Below are 19,435 nucleotides of genomic sequence, written 5' to 3' on the forward strand. Positions count from 1 at the left end.
GACAATTGATTACACATTAACTGCACAACAACACGGCATTCTTCAAGATAACAATGGAATATCACACTAGAAACTTGTGTTCCTACGCAAGTCTTGCGTTGTACAGAGTCTCCGCAGGAGTAAATATGGCCGCCGCGTCGGCATTTGTCGGATCAAAAGAATGTGGTACTCTCCAATGTACACTGCTCTGGTCACAACTACTCTCACCGTTTCTCTCTCTCAGCGGCAGTAGTTTTAAAACTGTGGAGCGCGACTCTCTACCTGAGATTGGTTTGATAGAGAGATGCAGAAGGCTTAATAATAATAACAATAATAATAATACTAATACTAATAATAATAATAATAATAATAATAATAATAATAATAATCATCATCATCATCAGATTGCATCAAATTAAATTAAAAGTCACAAAATATAGAAAAATTAGTTGAGTCAGACGTAAATAATTATACTCGCTGAGTTTATATAAGTTTTTTGAATAGTTTTACTTTTATTAGGGTTAATAAAATTGTCGAATAACACAAAGGAGCAGTGTGATAAATAAACTGAATGATAGGCTTAATTTGAAATAGCCCCACTATGCTCTAGTGAAAGAGGTGGAGAATGTTCTCCATACCGCCGTTTCTCTCTCCCCCTCAAGGTTTTTCTTTCGTCTTTCCCCGGCAGCTTTTTACTCAAGTACACGCGAGAGTTTTCTTCTGGCAGAAGCGAAGTGCGAATCATGTATTTCAATAAAGAAAAATGCTAACAGATACTGTATATAAGTAAAAAAGAGTATACCCGCCTAATACGCGGTCCCGGTTAATACGCGATTTACACGTGGTCTCTTGAACAGCGTCTTATCGGGGTTTAATGTGTTAATCCATAAAATTGGAACCACTGGGGGTAAAAATGTGATTTTAGTTTCTGTGTGTTAAGGAAACATTAAACATTCATCATATATGCATGCATAGTCTCTACAACATACCAATTTTTCGAGCGCCCTTGTTATTTGATTTTGTGACTTTCTAAGCGGCGAGCCTGCGTGCCAATACGTTGCAACGCAGCACTGCCGCTATTGGCTATTGCCGATAAGCGGAGACACCTGCAAACGTCAGGAGGTTTGAGCGCGACTGTAGTCGCCGGAGTGTCACTACCTGCTCCCGGGTTTATGGCCCTTTTAATCTCGGACTAGATCCTGCGCAAAGTACATATGAATTACTTCACAAGGTCTAATTGAATGATTAACACAAATCTAGCAATAATGCATAATGTTTTTTATCGTTCTTGTGCGCAGTAATAATGAGTCCGCCAATTTACTCAGACGTGTGCAACAATCGAGAGAATATTCTCGGACTACCAGATCCCGCGCAACAAAATATTGCAGAAAGCAACAAAGCAGTGCAGTTTGCAGTTTTGTGCTGGATGCCGAGTATGTAAGTTGTGTCATGAATAGGGACGACACTTTGTCCCAGCATGGACGGATTTTAGGTTGGTTGTTGCTTGCCTTTATTGACGTAATGGAGGCTATCGCGTCGAAGGTACTGCACTATGACAGAAAAGGGCAACCTGTGTGTGCTGCACCGGAGCACAAACGTATGTACGTTTGATTTGTTTAAGATTCGAACCTATGCTGCTGCCTGCTTGTTTTTCATTGTAGTGGCTTACCTACAGTTCCTACAGCACTACTGGTGCCGTTGTCATATTTAATGGCAAGGTGGTTGTGGCCGTGACTCTGTGTGCAGTAGTGTAAACATAATACAATGCAGTCAGACAAGACCTCTAAATTGAATGCAATTGCAACTGCGTTTGGAAGTGAGTATTTCAGTGTGGAGGGGCGACAACATACGCTATAAAGTGTGCAACACAAAACTAAAAGTAAACGTTCGTAAAGATTTGCAAAAGCATTGTGAAACGAAAAAGCATAGTGAACGTTATTTCTCTCATCTGCTCGGTTTACAAACTTTCAGTTTTATAATGATTTGTGCGAGATGATATCGGCGAATAGTTCAATACGCAAGTTTAGTAATCCACATTTTCAGCGGTTTATGAAAAAAATACACGTCTAGAAAACTGCCTAGTATAACATCAATGCGTGCAACCTATCTATCGTCTGTACATGAAAAAGCTCTGAACCCATTCGAACAGCTATAGGTAGTAACAAAATATTTGTATATATAGGTGAAACATCGGATGGTGTGGGACGATAAGTAGCTCACGTTGTTGTAGAGTGATGTCCTCCAATGAACCAGGAAAGACATTTTTATTGACATCGGAAATGTTAGGAAACGTAAACAGTGCAGCTATTGTTAATCTTTTTGAAATGCACCTATGCATAACATTGTGCTATGTTGAGCGAACTTTCTCGCAGTACAAGCATATTTTTAGTGAAAACAGAAGGAAATTCACTTTTTCACACTTAAAAATGCATATTGTTATACAGTATATTGTAACGGACTACAGTTTGTATCAGAATAATGTACGTAACTCGACTGCAAATACTTGTGTGTAATTTACTAACTCGTAGTTGTTGTACATATATGTAAGTAATATTGTAAACATGTAACTAATCAAGGCATAATGCTACGCGCATACATACTATATGGCAGTGGTAACCTGTAGGAACGTTGCATTTTCGTTCCGCCGATCTATACCAGCAAACAGTCGCGTGCTGTCGCTGGACTGCTCCTATCAACTAGTAAACACAGGTACTCTATACACCAGTACCAGTGAACTTCGTGGCGAACTGGGACGAAGTGTCGTCCCTAGTCATGAGTTACAGTACAGAACAACGCACTTTTATGTGTAATACTTCCGCAAAAAACTCTTCGTGGAGAAGGTGTCGCTAAGTTCCGTCGTCAATTTCCCGATTCCCTTGTTTAATAATAAAAAAAAGAGATACAACGCAGAATGAAGAAAGAGGACACTATTATGCATAAAATTCAGAGGCGGCAGTTGTTACGGTATGGCCACGTGCTTAGGATGGATTATTATAGGATACCATATATGATGTTTAATTACCGACTGCTGGATTGAAGAAGGAGAGACCACAGTGGAAGAAAGGTGTGGAAAGGGTGATGGAGGAGAGGAATTTGAGGCCTGGAGATGTTCAAGATAGAGTTCTCTGGCGGCGAAGAGTGGGATGTGACTGGAGCCGTAGGACCCCTACTTGATGAAGATGATGATGAGGAGGAGGAGCCTTAGATCTTCATTGGATGAAATCAATCATTCATATTCATCTAATGAACTACAAATTGGTCAATAGTACCTCTAGTAAATTAAAAAAAAAAAAACGCTGTTCTTCAGTTGGTTCCCAAACAAAATATCAACAACGTGAGTAGGTTCCAAGGCTGTGTGGGAAGGATGTTAATCGATCATGTAGCAGAGTAGTGACAGTGTCCAAATATCAACAACGGCGATGAGGTACTTGTTACTGCCTATAACACCACTTATATTCGATCATGACCCGTGGTTTTATATACGTTAAAATATAAATACCGATCATAAGCTTCAGTGATTATCAGAGTACTGGCAGTGGAAGTACAGGACAGCCGTATTGCACTTAGTGATGGATTTCACTACTATGCTCGGTGAAAAGAGGAAGAAACTCTTAGTGGTGAATGATCGGTTTTCAGAAAACATTATCTGGTGGTGTGGAAAGATATACTTGTGTTAAAAGAGGATGTAAGTGTTTCGTGAAACTTTCTGATTCAGATATTAGAATGGAATGCAACGTCGAAAATAACCACGATACTTGTGATATTGCAACTTTAAATAAAATTATGAAGTTATTCAACGCAGCGTGTCCACCAAGCACAAAACATTTTTAACCTACCTACTACCGTACACAGTAGTTGACAGTCCTAAGTTTGTATAAAATGGGAGAGGAAATGTTTTCTGGCTTAATCTAGCGCGGGAACCAATTGCAGTACATAGATGAAATCAACCTGGAGCCAATTCGGTTATAGCTCTGGGACGAACTGGGAACCGATTCACAGATTTGGGAACCAATTCCAGTACGCCCAAAAAAAAAAAACTCTTGAGTATCCATATTTGAAAAAATTCTGTCCTGAGACAAAAAAAATTGTTACTCAAGACAGAATTTTCAAGGTTTTTAAACGTCTATTGTGTAAGTATTATATGTTATTTCAAAAGTTAGGAAATATGAAAACTCCGACATTATGTTCAATTAACCATATTTTACAATGCACACAGAAAAAATTGATCTTTGTATCTTTAAAATTGTAAAATGCTTCGGAATTTGAATAAGTATAAATGTAATAAACGCGGAAATGTCGAAATGTCACATTCAAAGTATAGAACGAAGTGTTTAAAAGAGTGTAGCCATTTCAATATGACGTCATTACTGGCAGTTGAAACTTTGGTGGCACATAGATCAGGGTCTGTAGGTTTATTTTCTTCGCAGTAAAGGAAAAAGCCATAATTGTGATAAACGGTCGAAATTTCACCTGTCTCCCCCCTTAATTAAATACAATTAAAGTTGCAATTTTTTACGCAGAAGATCATAGCTTGTAAACCACCGCACTACGGTACAGCACGGATTGAAACGACCTGAAGTAACAGTCGCCGACGAGGAGCGCAGAGGGGCACGTCTTCTTCCACGGTTGTGTTCACTTGTCAGTATACCACAGGAACCTTTCAGACCGGCACAGAGTCCAACTACGTCCAGGGACTCGCGGTTGGAACCTGGAACGACGCATACTAACTTCTATTTTTTACCCACTTTTAGTTATCACTAGACTTCGGTGAAACTGAGAAACATCCAGAGCGAGTCTCTCTCGACTAGATCAGTATTTTCTTCATAAGTTATTATGTTGTTACATTCTTCTGCAATACATGGCGTACGTCTAAATACTTTGCATATTCTAACTTTTTCGATTGTTTATTGCTTGCGTCTGATATCAGATACTCTGGATTACAAGGGAACGTTGTTTTCAATTTCCAGTAAATTATCTATCTATCGCATGAGACAATTTTTCCAATTACTGAATCATTTGAAACTCTTTTCCATGTTTCAGTTTGTTATTTAATTGTATTTTGACAGCATTTTACTTACATATGAATTTAATCTCAGTAGCATATATTTTGTTACAAATTTTATACTGATTTCGTACATATAAAACAATAGTGGCAGAGATATGTTGTAGAATTTTATTTTAACATCTTTCCTGATTATTAGTTCTCCGTGAATTGTTTCATAGATAGTGTGAAACCCATCTACAGTTTAACATTATTCCATTCCAAACTGTACCTAACAAAATGTGTTGTTGGGCGGCGAGTGGACGTACGCCGGCGTACACACAAGTCCATGCATGCTTCCCTACGGAGTCCAGTCTCACTCCACCCTACTGCTTAGCTCCAACTACTGCCATTAAATAGAAGGAACATTACTATCTGCACCGGTCTGCATAGCAACTCTCTGTATTGCGCGAGGTTGTTTTGTGTAGATCTGAAACAGCGGTCATCAGCACAGTGCACCCTCGGGCTAGCGTCTTTTACCCGCGGATAAGACATTGCATTAGCGTGCATCCGTGGCTGCTGGCGGGTATGCTTTCTATCTCTCCCTTCTGCACGATGGAACATATTGCAACACACTGCTCACCCATTAACCATTTCAGCGAGTGCTGACGACCACTGATCTACAGTAAGGCATAGCAAGTAAACAGCTGACTTGGGAATAATTGTTATAGACTTGCTTTCAGAGAATTTATCTTGAGAAAATGCATGCATAGTATGGGCCAAGTTTCTATCTGATACTCTTCCAATTTACTGCGGGCTAAAGTAAGGAGATGCACTATAATCTTTACTTTGCTCTAGAATATGCCATTAGGAAAGTTAAGGATGGCAGACAAGGTTTGAAATTGAAAGGGTTACATCAGCTTCTTGTCTATACGGATGACGTGAATATGTCAGGAGAAAATCCACAAACGATTAGGGAAAACACAGAAATTTTACTTGAAGCAAGTAAAGAGATACATTTGGAAATAAATCCCGAAAAGACAAAGTATCTGATTATGTCTTGTGATCAGAATAGTGTACGAAATGGAAACATAAAAATTGGAGATTTATCCTTCGAAGAGGTGGAAAAATTGAAATATCTAGGACCAACAGCAACAAATATAAATGGCACTCAGGAGTAAATTAAACACAGAATAAATATGGGAAATGCATGTTATTATTCAGTTCAGAAGCTTTTGTCATGTAGTCTGCTGCCAAAAGATGTAAAATAATTTATAACACGGGTATATTACCGGTTGTTCTGTATGGTTGTGAAACTTGGACTCTCACTTTGAGAGAGGAAAATAGATTAAGAGTGTCTGAGAATAAGGTTTTTAGGAAAATACTCGTATTTGGGGCTAAGAGGGATTAAGTTACAGGAGAATGGAGAAAGTTACACAACGCAGAACTGCACGCATTGTATTCTTCACCTGACATAATTAGGAACATTAAATCCAGACGTTTAAGATGGGCAGGCCATGTAGCATGTATGGACGAATCCAGAAATGGATATAGTGTTAGTTGGGAGAACGGAGGGAAAAAGACCTTTGGGGAGGCCGAGACGTAGATGGGAGGATAAAATTAAAATGGATTTGAAGGTGGGATATGATGATAGAGACTGGATTAAGCTTTCACAGGATAGGGACCGATGGCGGGCTTATGTGAGGACGGCAATGAACCTGCGGGTTCCTTAAAAGCTATTTGTAAGTAAGTAATACATAGTATGGGACTTCAAATGTAGTTTTTTGGGCTAAGAAAGACAACGTTTGTCATGTAATCAATGTTTGAGATTCATTACACCTCACAAAATATGAATTATTTGGCATTATAAATCCTAGACATATAATACCACTTAAATACGAGTAGATTTTGGAGGACTTAAGTCAGGATTCCTCTTTATCACCTACCGTTCACTATCTACTTCAAGAACAGTTTTCAGAACATGGTAGGAGTGATAGTAGGTGGAGGAAGAATAAAGTGCATAGGCCTGAGATTTGACGATGACATGGCATTGTTAGCAGAAGAGATGATGATACTGAGGGATATGCTAATGGAGCGAAGTGACAGGTGTGAGCAGTATGGGATGAAGATAAATGCCAACAAGACAAAGATCGTGGTCGAAGGAAGAAAAGCAAGAAAGGTAAACTTGCGAATTCTAAATGAGGCAGTAGAGCATGTGGACAGCTTCAAATACTTGGGTGTACTATAAGCAGTAACATGAGCTCCTGCCAGGAAGTCAAAAGGAGGATAGCAATGGCCATGGAACCTTTTTAATAGAACGACGACCATCTTCTGAGGACCTCTGGAAAAAAAAAATAAGTGAAGTGCTTTGTGTGGAGTGTAGCACTGTATGGAGCAGAAACATGGACATTACTTCGAAGTGAAAAGAAGTGACTAGAAGCATTTGATATGTGGATATGGAGAAGGATGGAGCGTGTGAAATGGACAGATAGAATAAGAAACGAATTTGTATTGGTAAGAGTGTGTGAAGAAAGAATGATGCTGAAACTGATCGGAAAGAGGAAAAGTAATTGGTTGGGTCACTGGCTGAGAAGAAACTGCCTTCTGAAGGATATACTGGAAGAAATGGTGAAAGGGAGAAGAGTTCGAGGCAGAAGAAGATACCAGATGATAGACGACAACATTAATATAATGTATTATATGTGGAGACTAATAGAAAGGCAGAAAATAGGAAGGACTGGAGACTGCTGGGTTTGCAGCGAAAGACCTGGCTTTGGGTAGAACACTATGGTCCACACCTGTGGAGTAACGGTCAGCGTGTCTGGCCGCGAAACCAGGTGGCCCTGGTTCGAATCCCGGTTGGGGCAAGTTATCTGGTTGAAGTTATTTCCGGGGTTTTCCCGCAACCCAATACGAGCAAATGCTGGATAACTTTCGGTGCTGGACTCCGGACTCATTTCACCGGCATTATCACCTTCATTTCATTCAGACGCAAAATAACCTAGATGTTGATACAGCGTCGTAAAATAACCCAATTAAAAAAGAAAAACACTATGAATGGATGAGTGAATAAGTCAGAATAGAGCAGGACTGACATCCCTATTACTACTCAGTGCTGACTGTCTTGTGGGTGGGAGTATTACCTAATTTCTCGCAACCCTTCGGGCTTCTCGGAGCCAACAACAGAATAGCTTAGCTTTGTCTTTTATTTATTTTAGCAGGTTATTTTACGACGCTTTATCAACGTCTTAGGTTATTTATCTGAATGAGATGAACGTGATAATGCCGATGAAATGAGTCCGGGGTTCAGTACCGAAAATTACCCAACATTTGCTCATATTGAGTTGAGGGAAAACCCCGGAATAAACCTCAACCAGGTAACTTGCCCCGACCGGGAATCGAACCCGGGCCACTTGGTTTCACGGCCATACGCGCTAACCGTTACTTCACAGGTGGGCTTCGTAGCACCCTTAAAAGGGACCGTCTGTGACTGAACGCTGGTTTTCTGTCGAGTTCGCTTCTGGCCTGGTCGTGATGGAATTTGCGGTGTGGAAAGAAAACGCTGCATAGTGCGTGTGAACAATCTCTTGGAGAAGTGTCATGAGTTAGACTGCAATATGTCATTCAAAGTTCACTTCCTCCACTCAAAATTAGGCTTCTTCCCCAGTACGTTCAAATTAGAGTTTTTCCGTACGATACGAGAAAAGAATTCGTAGAGGTGACGTGGACTAATGAATAGTAATTCATGGAGCTTGCAACTATTCTTTCATCTAGCGGTCGTTACCAAAAGTTCATTTTCGACAATGGTGATCATAGCGACCGTTTTCTTTTATATGTTGCCATTTTATAGCATGGGAATGGCCAATGTTATATACTACATGTGATTGGGGCTAGAACTGTAGCTATGTCTGTATGAGAGTTACGATCTACAGTATATGGAACATCAGCGATCTTGAAAATCAATTTTAATCTGTCAAGGCAGAGCTCAAACCTTTGCTCTGTACCGACATGCACAGCAGCCAGATACTAATTATGGTACTTATAGTTTATAAATAAGCACTCAGAGTATTGTGACATCGTAATCAAATACTTTATCTCATTAGCATTGTGTGTGCAAAGTTTCAATAGATTGGGACTTTTTTTCTGACACGTTATTTGTTATCATAGAGTGTATATTTATAAACTCTTTTCAAGAGAAACAACAATAAATTGATAAACTTTGCTTTTCTAATTCAAGTGTTTGTAAATTCAGTTCACAACTGTCGGAACTACTTTAACATTCCCCATGATCAATTTGTTGTTCAGCTGCACCTTATCATCTCTATCTCTCTCATCCTTAGATACCGTTCGTTCTCTATTTAGAGCTTCACCGCCGCTATAAAGAATTAATTGGTACCGAAGAACTATCGTGACATTATTGTAGCTCACTTACAAAAACAATGCAGACAGATATTATTATTTCAATTCGTGGTAATTAATGTTGACTTATGAGTGTACCACAATATTTTATTTGCTACTAGCCATGGTTTACAATTTAATTTACAGGATTTTTAATAGCTATTCTACTCACTTTGAGATACAGATTGAATGCACTGAAATTCTATTGAACTTGAAAGCTAAAATAACTTCACATCTGACATGATCCATAAATGAAGAGTAAATACGTATATGGATTACGTGAAACAAACTTGAATTCTTTTGAATACACGTCACAATTTCTTTAACAATCTTCAGTCTTACATTTTACCATTGAGTGATATAATGTGTACAGTACAGTATTTATGTGTCTTAGGTTGATACATAAGTTCGTAGTGTTTTTGTTCGGCATCTCAACACTGCATTCTTGGAATATTGTTTATTGTTTGTCATTTGCCATTTGGTATTTCGATTGTGGTGCCTGTAGTTACGCCTTCAATTTAGAGGATTTGAAGAAAGTTTGTGCTATTTGTGGACTAAAGAAGATGGACTGTCAAGTGGAAAAAAAGGACACTTTGGAAATATTTTTCTGTTTGAGTTTAATAAAGAAGTAAAGGCAGCTCGAAACATTTGTATCGTGTACGAGGAGAATTCAATCGAAGCAAGCATTGCAGGAAAATGATTCTGTCGTTATAACACACAACACTCCGTGCAAAAGTTACTGTCCGTCGACAGAAGATGATGTTATGCGCCTGGTGGGATAAAGAAGGCGTTGTGTATTACGAATTGCTTTCCAGGAATGTAAAAGTAACTGATGACATTTATCGCCAACAACTCAGACGCCTTGGAGCTGTAATTGAAGGGAAACGACCGGGAAGACAGCTGAAACACGATAATGCACGCTCGTACTCCCCTAAACATGACGAAAGCAGCTATCCAGGAGCTTGGTTGGAAGATGATTCTACATCCCTCATATTCTCCCAATCTTGCGCCTCAGACTTCCACTTTTTTCATTCTCTATCCAACATTCTTCAGGAGAATTCCCTTGACAACGAAAATTCTTTACAAACTTGACTTGACGACTTCTTTAAATCCAAATCAGCTAATTTCTTAAGGCGTTAAATAAAAAAAAAACTACCCCATTGATAGCACAGAGTCATTGATAATATACGAGAATATGTTATATATCCCAAAGAAATACTTTTGTCACAGCGAAAGAAACACTACGAAATTTTGTATCAACAAAATAATTAAGTAATTAATAAATATACTGTAGAAATGGCCTACGAATTGTACAGATATTATCATTGACGTAACATCAATATTTATAGAATACACAATTTGATGATATTTTATGTCTCACTTTTTATTATTTATTTGCTTACTTATAGTCTATATTTAATCAATTTATTCATGAATTCATTCATTCATTTTATTTATTTAGTTAGTTATTTATTTGTGGACTTCTTGAATTATATTTATTTTACTTTTACATTATGTATTTCATTTATTTTTATTTTTATTTATTTTTTACTTTTATTTATTTATTTACAGTATTGACTTATTAATTATTTATTCGTCTGGTAGAGTTACGGCTTTCAGGGCTTCGCTTCCAATGAATCAGAACTAGTAACTACAATCATACAAAATATAGTACTGTGTGACACAGAAGACAGTAGACAAATGCAGGGTGAACATCTTCAGTGAACGAAACGTTTGATCTCACAACCAACGTACCACGGCCTGATAGCCCGAAAAACTTTTCTCCTATGCACAAAAGACATTCATCTTAGGCGAGTCTCGCGCATGCTATACAGTCTTTTTCCTAACAATTCCAACTTTACTCGCTAGTTCAATACAAGTCCAACAACGATACTCTTCCAGCGGAGCTCTTACAGTGTTCACATGCACATCATCACTTGCCGATTGCGATCTGCCAGCTCCACGTTTTTTATGAACATCTTCCTTGTCGCTGCGAAATGCTAAGTCCACCTAGCCACGGTACGATATGGTGTAGCCTCTCCAGTCTACACAATACCACAATTTTCCATTAATGCTATATGACATTGTCGAGCATTCTTGCCTCTTGCAATCTGAATTTTAATGAAGCATTTTGTTCGTATTTGTTAAACATTTCAGAGTACTAGAGATAATAATCTACAAATTAAACTCACTACAAATACCTTATAAAAGAGATTATTGTCTTCAAACTCACAGATAACAGACGTCAGATGGTCTTCTTTCTCATTGTTATCAGCTTACGTTCTTTACCGCTGATAGCGCTGCATACAGACATTTTTGCCACTAATTATTGCATGATTCATGTATATCTTAGTGTATGAAACTTAGATAGCCATATGCCGTATAGCTCCGTATAATAGTAATATGCGTTACAAGAGCTGTATGTTGACGTTTTCATGTTCGAGGAAAAGTTTGAAAAAGCGAAACGTAGTTGAGCTTTTTTAATTTCCGAGAACATGAAAACAAACATACCGCTCGTGTATCGTACATTATTTTGTGCGAAGATCGTTTATTACATACCTGAAAGACGAATTTCTAATTAGTTGCAATGAAATCTCCATCTTGGTTTCTGTTTAATCACGGCAACTTTAGAAAACAAAAATATCTATACTCCAGCAGGCCGTGATATACGTCTGTCTTTTTTTTCCCCCAGTCTATAAATGCGAACTTAAAACAAACGATAAGGTTATGTAATGATTTATTTTTCATTTTAATATTTTAACAATATTATTTATATAACATATTGCAGTAATAACATCGGCATCTGGAGTCTTGTTGATTTTTTCACGGCTTCCTTAATGTTACTTGTATCAGGAATACAATAGCTTTCGTGGAGTAGTAGACTTTATTAATTTTTGCAAATATTTAAAAACAATAATTAACAGTGCAATTTAGGTGAAATCGCAGTGGTAAGTTTTCAATTTATAATTATTACTATGTTAAACGTCTCTAAAAATAATATGTTAAAAGCCTAAAGCAGTAAAATGAATGTCGCGCTTAAGCGGTAAGAAGAGGGAAATTGTTATGTGTGTTACGTTGGGAATACTGAATGTGGTATATCACACTTACCGCGTATTGGTTCTGTGCGGAAAACAAGCAAATACGCACGATCTCGCACAAAAATATTTCTCGCTCATACGATTCATTAAGAAACTGTAGATTTCCATACGCTGTATGACAGCACTGCTCTAATGCTCATGTCTGTTGGAGTCGAATGAACTTCATGGAAGTAGTGAGGACGGAAGGATTAGATCAGGCCTGTACAAGGTTTGCGCTCTCCGAGCCGGCTCACAGCTCATGAGCGAAATGCAGATATTAGCTACGCTCTGTATAAGGGTGGACTGGAAGAAGGGGTGAGTCACACCTGTGGAGCAACGGTTAGCTCGCCTGGCCGCGAAACCAGGTGGCCCGGGTTCAATTCCCGGTCGGGGCAAGTTACTTGGTTGAGGTTTTTTCCGGGGTTTTCCCTCAACCCAATATGAGCAAATGCTGGGTTGGACGCCGGATTCATTTCACCGCCATTATCACCTTCATCTCATTCAGACGCTAAATAACCTGAGATGTTGATAAAGCGTCGTAAAATAACCTACTAAAAAAAAAAGAAGAAGAAGAGGTGATATCGTACAAAATATACGCAAAAGGAAATACTATTACGAGTGTATAGAAATTCTATAGCTACTTAAATGTACAATATCATTTTGTTATATTTTGATTTATCAGTACATCAAAACGAGGTTTTATGCTGTTGCCTTTATTAAAGTTGATTATAGAAAACAGTTGCTCACAAATATAAATATTGAGCCAAACATAGCAATAATTTTCACAGCCAGCCTGTGTAGTCGTGGATATTATTGCTAATGTTTAGTCTTGTAAAACTCAACCAGGCTAGTAGTATTATTCAAACGATCTTTAGCCCTTAGGTCACATTGGAGATCAATAAATTCGAGTTGTAAATCGTTAAATGTTATGTTCCGTTCTTTAGATTTCTCCATACTGCACTGTAGAAGTAGGTAAGCAACGTGAAACATTTACTGAGAATAGACCTACACACTGCACTCCACTAGATAACTGTGTGGTCATTTCCCTCTCCTCTATCTAAGCTTATAGCAAGTCTGTGTCATTCTGACGTATCTTCCTCTCCGTTTCGGCGAGCGGAAAACACAGCTCTCCCGCTCCCAAGGAGCGCGCGCGCTCGTTGGGCGCTGTTTGTGCAGGTATGGATTAGATCAATGGAGAGAATCCATGACCCCAACGGAACTCGAACACGCGACTTTCTGGCTGCAGTACAACATTTCCACCGCGACTCTACCGTGTGCCCCTAAAGTAGGAAATATCTTTCATCTATACACAATTCTAACAATGAGCTGCCCACTGAATATGATATTCCTGACAATCTTAACAGTGCCATAGCAACGAATTAAAAGCCAGTGTAGTTTTCAAGGCTGACATGTACTGTAACTCTCATATCTTAGTCAAATTATGCAAAATAGATTTAAACGCCCTCTGGACACGTTTTCGCGTGTTTGCCTCGCATATGACATTAAATCTCTTTGTACAAATTACAACCAGGTGCTATTAAAGTGCGGCATGATTCTAATACAGGTTAGACCATACATCTGCAAATGAAATATCTAACACATGCTAAACACTGTCAAGAAATTAGCGCCTAATTGTATGTTAATAGAGATATTCAAGGCTAAGGATTGCGAAACGTAATCCTACAAAGCATGGCACCAAGACAGAATTCATTTCCAGATGAAATTGACAAAAATTGCCCACAATCGAAGACTTCAGTCGATAGTTGTACAGATTAGGGATATGTACACATTATTTTCTAAAATCTATAATATAACGCTAGCTGTTCCAAAATTAGGCCAAAGAAATTACAGAAAAGTGTATGGTAATCCTTTCGCGGTTTTCGCCACAAATTATTTAAAATTCAGAGAACACCATTCGATTGTCGACCTATAGAAGAGGATCGTTGAAAATTGTAGCAGTCACTTTTAATATGCCATATGTTTACTGGGAGTTGAATTCATACGTATATTGAAATATTGTTTTTCAATCTTTCCTCGAGCGCACAGTGTGCAATAACGCAAATCTAGCTGGACAAAATTCATAACTTCTCTGCATTCCAACCGATTGTTATGAAACTTTGTACAGACCTTATAGATAGCACATATTCTTTGTGTACAAATTCTGACTACAATTCTGTGGTGTTTGGGTAAAGGGAGATAAGTCACAAAAATGAGTTCGGAGATAAATAAAAATTAAACTTGGAACCCTTATTACAAATAATTTTCTACGCAAATAAAACACATCAACTACTTGTATTCTTTGATTTTTGCACACCCACTTGTATAATTTAACTTGTGTGTTCATCTGGGGAACAAAATTCCACCTGGACAAAAAATGACATACCCCTTTACCCGAACACCACAGAATTGTGTAAGAGGAACTACACTTTTATACGGGGTGATTTTAGACAAAAATAGTAACTTCTCTCCTATCTACCAAATTTTTATGAAAAATTGTACGGAAGTTACAGGTGGAATATATTTTTGGTGTATAACCTATATTTACAGTTCCAAAAGAAGAAGTACACCTTTACAGGGGGTGCATTTACACAAGATTAACTCCTCTCCTACGTAACAGATTTTATGAAACTTTGTACAGGAGTTAGAGGTAGCATATATTTTTTGTGTACAAATTCTGATTACATCTGTATGCTACCTGTAGCCTAGTGATTGTACAAAGTTGCATAAAAATATATTATATAGGAGAGACGTTAATTTTGTCTAAATGCACCACTATAAAGGGACAGTTCCTCTTATAAAACATAATCAAACTTTGTAGACAAAAATATATTCCACCTGAAACTTCTTATAAAGTGTCATAAAAATCTGTTAGATAGGAGAGAATTTATAAATTTTGTTTAAATGCATCCCTAAAAGGAGTATTTCCACTTATGGAACCGTAAATATAGTTTGTGCACAAAAAATATATGCTAGTCTACCTATAACTTCCATAAAATGTATCATAAAAATCTTTTAGATAAGAGAGAAGTTATTAATTCTGTTTAAATGCACCCACTGTAAAGGGGTAGTTTTTCTTGTGCAAACGTAATCAGAGTTTGTACACAAATCATATGTGCCGCCTGTAAGTCATGTACAAAGTTTCATAACAATGCGTTAGATTGCAGAGAAGTTATTAATTTTGTCTAGCTAATGATTTGCGTTCTGCGCTTGTTAAGGTTAGATAAAAATGTGTCCAATGTTTTTTTTTAAAGTGATATTCCATATCATGTGAATAATACTGTAGGTCTAAACACTCTCACAGTGAATAAAAACTTCCTTAGTCAGTGATTCTTTTCTGCTGTTAAGCCAAACATGGAACAGTTACCGTACGCCCCAGCACTGAAAAAAATTAATTACTGATAAATGTGCAAAAACGCGCAAACTTTAAAACAAGGATTCAACACTCTAAATGATGCTGTATTAAATGGTAAAAGAATTGTTGTAGCCGGACGTGACCGACTATACTAAAACTCACATTATATTTGAAGAACTTTAAAAACATAAGTTTTTCAATTGTAATGTTTAAACCCTTCTGTAAGAAGGAAAATACTTTATAAACTTGTGATTGAAGTTACATTAGTAAGAACGTACCGATATGAATAAATTCCATGTTTCACAATACAATAAATCACTAACAATTGGCTCTTTTCCACCCACATAGTAAGCCTCTCTGTTTATGGCTGAACCGGAGCTAGAAATTTAGGAAGAACTCAAAGTTTATAGCCTTCTAAATATAGTTTTCCGCTGACAAATCAGTAAAAGCTATTACTCACAACATTCTTAAAATATTAAAACACACGAATTCATATTCTGTGCTCCGTAAGTGGCGGTAAATAATCGTGAATCACTCTGTATATCGGATTTATTAAATGAAAACATGTGCCCTTCAATAGGATGAGCGCAAGGATTCAGAAAATACATACGTAGTAGTTTACAATGAAACAAGGAAAATAATATGCCGTAACTCTCAAGAGAAAATTAAAGAGAGTGTGAAATTATATTATTTGAAATAGAGATGGAATTGCAAAATTTGAATTGAATCCTTCAATTTTTCTCGATATTGTAAAATGTGAAGGAAATAAAATAAAACAGACGCACAAGCAATCAAAGGAAGATAAATCAGTTGTGCTAACTTGTTATTTGTTTAGACAGCGCAGCTTATCACGGACTTGGAATAACATTCTTGTCTCAGAACATTAGTTGTCTTCGAATTCGGACAATTACATTAGATGAATGCAATGGCTACAATTAGTAGTTTGCTTCTTTCTCGGTCGACGACGAAAGACGACAGAACGTTAAAAACATCCGTGTTTTTAACACATACAGTCCGAAGGAAACTGTTTTGAAATGACGAGTCACCACTGAATCCTCACATCATAACCAAGTAACAAATAAGTTAGTGTTATCAATCTCTGGAACTTAGTACTACTTGGTACCACGACAACGCGTGCAGCCTTCATTAGTTTCGACTTCGGTCTGCCTTACAAATATTTGCATGTCATTCATTCTGTTGTAGAGCTGTCGTCAGTATGACAAAATATTTCCAGTTGGTCTTCAAGTTGCTGAGAAAGAGAAAATGAAGCGTTGACTATTTTACTGCCGTCGATCCAAGGATTAAATGCAAACTGTTAAATAATACATCAGTCGTTCAGAAATTTCTGAAGATTTTAGGCTTTATTAAGTCATGAATTAAAATCAAATAATATAAATAAACCATCAGACCGCTATACTGGAGAATTCCCACGGTATCATTGAACCGTGCCGTTACGTTTAGCGCCAAATTTTACTAAATACACAATCTCGCCAACATAAGAACACGATGTTGGTGTGTGGCGTCATTAGAGAGAGAAATTTGTTTATTTTCTTTCTGTGCCTCCTTCGTTCTGAACATTACTGAGAGATAGCACCACTGTTAGCTACAAGGTATATTTGCGCAAATATATTGCAAGTAGATTACGTGACTTAAGCACAGGAACGCCATTTCGTAATTTCATTTAAGAAACAAGCCAAACGAATTATCTTTGCATAAAAAACGGATGCTCCCTGGACCAAATTATCGTATTTTATAATTGTTTGAAACTTATTACATGACTTAGATGAGAGTTTCGAGACAAAACAGTTTTGCTATATTTGTTTTTTTTATTAAATGTTAAGCACCACTGTTAGGTACAAGGTGTATTTGCGCAAATATTGCGGGTAAATTATGACGAGTGGCTTAGATGAGAGGCTCGCGACAGAAACAGTTTTGCTGTAGCGCATGCGCGGACCTCTCATGCAGTGGAAGCGTGATCCTTGAAATTATTTTCGCGTGTACATTGAAGATTAAATGATTGAGATCCCTTCTTGTTCCGGTTACAGACCTTGGATATACGAAGGTTAGGTTTGGTTAGTTTAGGTTTTTATTAGCCAAGTCCGCGCATGCGCAGACAGGCAATATCCTGTCGCGAGCCGCATGTGATAAGTGATATGAGGTCGAGGAATGGGAGGTTAGGTTAGGTTGGGTTAGGTTAAGTTTGGTTGGGTTGGGTAAGGTTAGGTTAGGATAGGTTAGGTTGGGTTAGGATAGGATAGGTTAGGTTGGGTTAGGTTAGGATAGGTTAGGTTGGGTTAGGATAGGTTAGGTTAGGATAGATTAGGTTAGGATAGGATAGGTTAGGATAGGATAGGTTAGGATAGGATAGGTTGGGTTAGATTAGGATAGGTTAGGTTAGGATAGGTTAGGTTAGGATAGGTTAGGTTGGGTTAGGTTAGTTTAGAATAAATTAGGTTGGGTTAGGATAGGTTAGGTTAGGATAGGTTAGGTTAGGTTAGGTTAGATTAGCTTTGGTTAAAAAATAATAGGCCTATAATGAAAGCGGTGAATAATTTCATGGTCCTTAAATTTTTTTTTCGTAAAAGGCTAAGTATTTTTCTATAGGCCAGAAATAAAACAGCAACGCCGTCATAATTACGTACTTTACGCTTTGGCGAACATTAACCGGAAATTTACTTTCCGTCATTTTAATTGTATTCCGTGAAACTCACCTTTATCCTGTTAATTTCCTTGTGATAACCTAGTTTATTATCTTATTACATCTTCATTTTCTTTTAATGCATTCAAAAAACCGCCGTTGTACTACATAAAACCTTGAACTTGACTAATGGAGTGAATTATTTAAGAATATAGTCGCGAATTTGACTACCACCATTTCGATTATATTTTGTTTGATACGGCTCGGTACGGCCCGGTGACTAGTGGCCAGCGAGTAGAGTCGACTATCGATATTGGTCTGCCGTGCGTATTATCCAGTTGTTCCCATCAGACCAAATATTCACAAAATAAGAATTTTTACATTAATATTAACATACGAAGCGGAATTTTGACTGGAAGAACAAACACACATACTAAACACCGAAAACAACAAACACGCAGAGAAAATAATGTACTGGCATCGATATGGAGATGACATAACAGTCCTATATAATGGAAACAAAGGACAAATAGAAAACCTATATCAACAACTCAACAAAATACATCCCAAATTAAAGTATACAATAGAAACAGAACATAACCAAACTATAAACTTCTTAGACATCACCATAATCAAAACAAATAACAGACACGAATTCAAAATATACAGGAAATCCACCACAACCACAACACATATACACAATTCAACAAACCATCCCATACAACATAAACATGCAGCTTTCCGTACAATGACACACAGATTAATTAATATACCAATGAACAATGACAACTACACTGAAGAATTAAACAGAATAAAATATATAGCACAAGACAATGTATATAACCCTAACAAAAAAGGCAAAACAAAAACAGAACAAACCAACACAAACACCACGTGAGAATAAATACATAACATTAACATATCACAATACCAATACTCACAAAGTTGCAACTTCATTCAGAAAACTAAAATACAAGATAGCATACAAAACAAATAAGACAACACAGAAA

Source organism: Periplaneta americana, chromosome 12, assembly GCF_040183065.1.
Source record: "Periplaneta americana isolate PAMFEO1 chromosome 12, P.americana_PAMFEO1_priV1, whole genome shotgun sequence".
In the NCBI taxonomy this organism is placed as follows: domain Eukaryota; kingdom Metazoa; phylum Arthropoda; class Insecta; order Blattodea; family Blattidae; genus Periplaneta; species Periplaneta americana.